The sequence below is a fragment of the Eumetopias jubatus genome, unplaced genomic scaffold (assembly GCF_037043125.1).
Source record: "Eumetopias jubatus isolate StellerSeaLion01/CBP00866 unplaced genomic scaffold, mEumJub1_p1.0 scaffold_7, whole genome shotgun sequence".
In the NCBI taxonomy this organism is placed as follows: Eukaryota; Metazoa; Chordata; class Mammalia; order Carnivora; family Otariidae; genus Eumetopias; species Eumetopias jubatus.
In genome coordinates, this window is record NW_028274813.1 from 110,211,074 (window position 1) to 110,218,068 (window position 6,995).

Genomic DNA, 6,995 nt, shown 5'->3' on the forward strand with positions numbered 1-6,995 from the left:
GAAGGGCAGAGGGAGAAGCAGACTCCCCACTGAGCAGGGAGCCCCATGAGGGGCTCAATGCCAGGACCCTGGGATCATGACCTGAGCCGAAAGCAGACGCTTAACAACTGAGCCACCCAGGTGCCTCTAAATTCAATTTCCAATTGCTCATTTGTAAGTATAAAAAAATGATTGATTTTTTATATGTTGACCTAATCCATGACCTTGCTAAACACACTCAGTTCTTCCAGAACTAGATTCCTTGGCATTTTTTATTTAGACAATAGTATCATCTGTGATGGGGGACAGTTTTATTTCTTCCATTCCATCTGAATGCCTTTATGTCTTATCTTCTTACACTTGCTAGGAGGATTTCCAGTACAATATGGAACAGTTGTGGTCAGAGCTGACTGACATCCTCCAATGATCATTCTTTTTTTTTTAAAAAAAGATTGATTTATTTATTAGAGAGAGAGAGAGCACGCACGTGAGTAGGGGGAGAGGCAGAGGGAGATGGAGGGAATCTCAAGCAGACTCCCTGCTGAGTGCAGAGCCTGACATGGGGCTCAATCCCATGACCCTGAGATCATGACCTGAGCAGAAATCAAGAGTCATATGCTTAACCAACTGAGTCACCCAAGTGTCCCTCCAATGATCATTCTTTTTTTTTTACGATTTTATTTATTTATTTGACAGAGAGAGAGAGCGAGAACAGGAACACAAGCAGGGGGGAGTGGGAGAGGAAGAAGTGGGCTTCCCGTGGAGCAGGGAGCCCAATGCAGGGCTCGATCCTAGGACCCTGGGATCATGACCCGAGCCGAAGGCGGACGCTTAATGACTGAGCCACCCAGGTGCCCCTCCAATGATCATTCTTAATGTAACAAAGACAGCCAGACAGCAAGTCCCTCTTAATGAGATGCAAAAGGGATACACACAGTCAGCTATGAACTATTCTTGGCAAACCTTGAACCTGAGACTGAGCAAGCCTCTAGCCAGAGCCAACACTAGGGGATGCCAAATAACTCAGTGATCAAAATAAATAACATTTTAACACAATATTTTTAAAAATCAAAATTAATGCAAAAAAATTCATGATAAACAAAATATAAGAATTTTAAATAAAGACTAAATCAGTATTACTGGTTTTTCCTTTGCCTCAGTTTTCGTTATGGCTCAACTCTATTACTGATCTTGACCCTGGTCCAGAGTCAAGATCCAACGGCCATTTTACAGAAAACACAGTGACAGAAGAAACACTGAATGAATCCAGTATGTGGTAAATTACAGGTCGATGGCCAGTTTCTTCAATAAATAAATTGCAAGAAAAAAAAAACAAAGTTGGAGTCCTCCCAGAGTGGTAGTTGCACAGATGTGTTCATCTTATGGTGCTTCAGCAAGTTGTCCTTATGATATGTGTACTTTTCAACAGTATGTTATATTGTAAAAAGACGGAAGAGGGGCGCCTGGGTGGCTTAGTTGTTAAGCGTCTTGCCTTCGGCTCCGGTCATGATCCCGGGGTCCTGGGATCGAGGCCCACATCGGGCCCCCTGCTCAGCAGGAAACCTGCTTCTCCCTCTCCCACTCCCCCCTGCTTGTGTTCCTGCTCTCACTATCTCTCTGTCAAATAAATAAATAAAATCTTTAAAAATATAAATACATAAATAAATAAAAGATGGAAGAAAAAGTACCTAAATCCAAGTAGTTACTAAGTTCAGGTGACTAGATTATGAATATTTATATAATTTTATTTTTAATGTTGTTTCAGAATGTTTAATAATTATTTTATAATTTATAATTTTATAATTGTGCCATATAATTTATGTAACTATAATTACCATAAAATGTATACATAATTTATAATTCTATAATCTATACAATATAATTTTGTGAATTATAAATTTATTTAAGCAAAAGTTTTAGAAAAGCTTACCTGGCCCTTAATTATTAGAGATGTATACTGAAGTATGCAGGGGTGAACAGAATAAAGTCTGGGATTTATTTTTAAATATTTCAGCAATTAAATCCAGAAACTTTGCCCTTAAAAACAGGAAAAAAGTAAAAAGGAAGAAGGAGGAAGAGGGGAAAGAAGAGAAGGAGAAAGGGAGGAAGAAATGGGCCAAAGGAAGTAGATGAAGAAAAAATACTAATTGTTGGATCTGAGGAACATATTAGAATTTCTTATACTCTCTACTTTTATATTTGCTTGAAGGCTTTTCATTACAAAATTAAAAATAAATAAGATAGCCTTTCACACCCACCTGCTATCACTTCCTACCTCATTATATTGTTTTATTTTTCCTAACTATTTATTACTTGAAATTGTCTTGCTTATTGGTGTATCGCCTGCCTCCTCCCAGAAGAATATAAACACCACAAAAACAGGGTGCATCTGAGTCTTTCACTCCTTTAGTCCCAGCAACTATAACAGTTTAAAACAATGAACTTTATCAGCATCCCACATCCAATATGATTTTTCAAACAGGTGAAGTGTTGTAGTTGAGGGTATTTATTTATTTATTTATTTAACAGAGAGAGCATGAGCAGGGGGAGGAGCAGAGGGAGAGGGAGAGGCCGACTCCCCGCTGAGCAGGGAGCCTGACATAGGGCTCGATCCCGGGACCCTGGGATCATGACCCGAGCCAAAGGCAGACGCTTAACCGACTGAGCCACCCAGGTGCCCTGCGGGTATTTTCTTTTTGATATTATTGCAAGAATAAGATCTCAGTACAATTTCACTTTTTCTGTCAGAGAGATCCAACTCTTCACACAGGTGTCCCAGCTCATTTCTCCTTGGACAGTTGGCCAGATTTTGATGGATGCAGAAGCAAAATCCCCCTCAGGAGTTCTTTGCAATCATTTCCTGGCCCCCAAATCTGGTTATTTCTAAACTGTAATGGCTACAAAACCCAGTACTTTATTTGACCTATTGATGACTTCCCCTGTGAAGTTGTTAATTTCAAAGAACTCTGTGGTTTGATAGACTCCATCTTCCTTGAAGTATTTTATGTTTTTAAAGATTTTATTTATTTATTTTAGAGAGAGAACAAATGGGGGGGAGGGGCAGAGGGAGAGAGAGAATCTTAAGCAGGCTCCATGCCTAGCATAGAGCCCAACTTGGGGCTGGATCTCAGGATCCTGAGATCACGGCCAGAGCCGAAACCAAGAGTCTGACGCTGGACGCCAAACCGACTGAGCCACCCAGGTGCCCCTTCCTTAAAGTATTTTAAGGCTATACTAAACAAAGAACAGATGTTGCACTCTACAAATCTGCAATTACCAGCTTCTGATCAGTTCTCAATGTCAAAGTCAGCTTCTCCATCTTGTGAGGAGACTGTGCGAGTCAGAACACTAAGACGTTGCTCATTTAAAGTAAAAACGCAGTAGAATTTTCTTATATTTCTTGTGGTTAAGGACAGAACACATCTGCTTGTCTGTTTCCTTTATTTTCTTTTCTGGGTTGTGGGCTTATGGACTTGTGGTATTAGAAGAATCATTTTTGGGTAAAGAAAATATATATTCATGTTCATAATGGTTGGTATCTGTTCTTTCTCTGAAGTCTGCCCAATGGCCACTTGAGATGACATATGACAGACTCAAGTGCATGTGTATAATTGAATTCATCTGGGCACTCGCTAACTGGGTTTGTCCTTCAGAGTGTATTCTAGGTGTTTCAGGACAGGACCAGCACCCTCATTTTACACAAAAGACAGGCAGCTTTGGTGGTCTCTTGGCCCTGACTTCCAAAGATCCCCAACTGGCCCTTGGCCTCCATCCCTAAGGTCCTCCCCATTTTTCCTAGGAACTCATCCTCCTTTTCAGATTACTTGGCGGTTCAGAGCTCAAGAGTTCCCATCCCTGACTTAATCATACAGAGTGTGTTTTCCATACCTTATATTGGAATATACAGATACTCCAAGGGCCGGAGTATTTCTGGACAAGTGGAATTGCCAAACAGTGCTGAACTGTAGAGCCTTTGGAATCTATATGGCCTATGAGAGGATTTGCTTGGATGTTTGGAAACACTAAATTTATATTGCACTGTACAATGTTTTTCAGACTGGGGGGAAATCCGTTTTTATTCAGTATCCATTCAACAACTATTTCCCGAGTTCCAGCCATGGGCCAGACACTATCAGATGATTTGAGATACGTGGTTCCTACCTCATGGTTCATAAACCAGCAAAGAAATGCTGGAAAAACAACTGAGTATAATGCAAAAATATTAGTGCTCTTGGTAAGTTTTGCGCATCCTTCTTAGTTAGGATGAGTTAACTGCTGAGAGTTTTAGTGGCAAATGTATTTTTTGGAGCAATTTCTCTATTTGAGGATGGTACGAAGTGCTTTCCATATCCTATCCCTTTTTAATCTTTCCCAGAACACCGGTGTTGTAGGTATTATCACCCCCATTTTACAGGCAAGGAAACTGAAATTTAAAGAGGTGAGATAGGCCTCATAGTTTGGCAAGTGGCAAGGCTGGGTCTTATTTTTTTTTTTTTTAAGATTTTATTTATTTATTCATAGGAGACAGAGAGAGAGAGAGAGAGGCAGAGGGAGAAGCAGGCTCCCCGCTGAGCGGGGAGCCCGATGCGGGACTTGATCCCAGAGTCCTGGGATCATGACCTGAGCCGAAGACAGACGCTTAATGACTGAGCCACCCAGGCGCCCAAGGCTGGAGCTTAACCTAGGGTCTTTCTTATTCCCCAACCACGGGAGCATGAGCTGGACTCTGCCGGTGCCAGGTTCTGGGGGCTATGCTCGGTGTGGACACCAGAGGGCGATGAGAGAGAGCAAAGCAGTGGAAGGAATTTGCCTCCAGGGCCACCTCTGACCAGTCAGAGCAAATTGACCTTCTCAAACTCATCTTTGTTTCTGTTTTGTTTTGTTTTGTTTTTCAGAGAGGCAGAGGGCATGCACGGGCACACACGCGCGGGGGCGGGGGAGAATCCCAAGCAGGCTCCATGCCCAGTGTGAAACATGCCGCGGGGCTGAATCCCACGACCCTGAGATCACAACCCGAGCCGAAATCAAGAGTCGGACACTTAGCAGACTAAAGCCACCCAGGCGTCCCTCAAACTCATCTCTGAAGATGCATTAACTATAAGCTCAGTGCTGAGAAGGCAGGTCCGAGCCTACCGCACGTTCCAGTTAGAGATAAGAGCAAGTATCACTTGGGATTCCTCTTTTGCTTCAAGCACGTCAGCTCACTGCTTCTTTTACCCATAGTATGGAATGTTTGTGGAATTTAATGGGATGTTTTTGTACAGTCACAAGACACATGTCTCACTTGCTTCCACTCAGCCCATTGCTGATTCCAAATCAGGGGTGTTGTGCAAACAGCTGCTCAACTAGAAATTGCTTCAAGTGAACGCAGCTCCATTCACCCAGGGGCTGGATGCACACTCCAGGCACGTGCCCCGCCACCCCATTTATTCCAGCCCCAAGAGCAACGTGCGGCTGGCACGGCCACTGCTCCTGGGGCAGCATCCAGAAGGACTGACCCACCAACAGGACCGTCATCCTGAGGGCTGCTGCATGCACGAGGACCAAGTACACAGGCTGTAGCCAACCAGGGTACTTCTCCATTAAGGGAATGAGCACTCACCAGGATTGCAGTCAGTGCTGGGAATAAGAAGCGGACATTCCCCATTTCAGCCCTGTCCTCCTTAGAGCCGGGTCACTAGCTTCTTTCTCGGAAGCTTTTCCATCCTGTTTACAACTCACAAGGAGGAAAACATGCAGCTGAAAACTACCGGAAAAAGCTAGTTCATTTTAAGGAAAGTATTTAAAAATAATCAGTGACCAACATGTCTCCAAAGAGGACTTTTTGGTATGTTCCAGTCCCGTGTGGCTGAAACCAGAGCGTTTTTCAACCTGGCCGCACCCTGGAGTGATGCAATAGTCCATGAGACAGAGGCTGGGACACCTCTCTGGATGTGAACCTGGTCTTCCTGCTCAGGAGGTTCCCCTACAGCCCCACAGGTGGTGGGTCAACCAAGAGCCTTACCCCCAAGATGCACAGCACGGCGGGGGGCGTGAGGAAGTTTGGCCCTTAAGTCTGTTTGGGGAAAAGGCAGCCAGTGATTTTTTTTTTTTTTTTTTTTTTTAAGTAGGGAAGTGATGTGAACAGAGCTCTAGTTAAGAAAGATGGGTTTGGTGGCATTCCGGAGATAAGTTAAAGAGGAGGATTGGAGACAGGGAGATGTTGAGGGAAGGGCAGATGAATGTAAATAAGCACCTGGGAACACAGGGAGCATGTAGGAAACATTTCAGGGCTGCAACTAACAGCCCTGAGATGCTGACTGAATGTGTGCAGTGGGGGCTGAGAAGCTATAAATACGACAGCCTCACATTCTCTGCGTGTTTATCATGTGCAAGTAACTAAGCATTTTACAGGGCTTAACTCACTTAATTTTGACAAATTGTATGAGGTAGGAATGATTATCATCCACCTTTCATGGGAGAAGAAACTGATGCTCACAGAGGCTAGGTCATCTGTCAAAGGTCCCTAGGATTTGAACCCAGGCTGTTGGAACTCCAGAACCTGCAATTCTTCACATAGGCCACCCAGTCTCTTCCCCAGTCTGGGAGACATGGATGATGGTGACGTCACTGGCTGAGATGGGAAGTCGGTGGGGGGTGGGGCAACGGTAGACAAGGTGGTGTCTGGACACGTGCAGCGTTTGGATGTTCCCCTGCACCATCAAGGGGAGATGTCCAGCAGGCTTTGGGTCCCAGTGTGGAGAAGGAGCCGGTTTTCATTAAAAATAAAACATCTGATCAAGAACTAATGATGTAATGTATGATGATTAACATAGCAATAAAAAAATTAAAAAAAAAATAAAAAATAAAAATAAAACATCTGTACAAATACTGTTGGCTGGGTTTCCCAATCAAGCTATTCAAGAGAGGCCTGCTTTGCTAACAAACAGGAAGCCCAGGCCCCAGCTGAAGGTTTGGCCCGAGACTTAGAGAGGTCAGGTTCATCAGCAGGTGCTCAGGGGCTCAGGACCACTGTG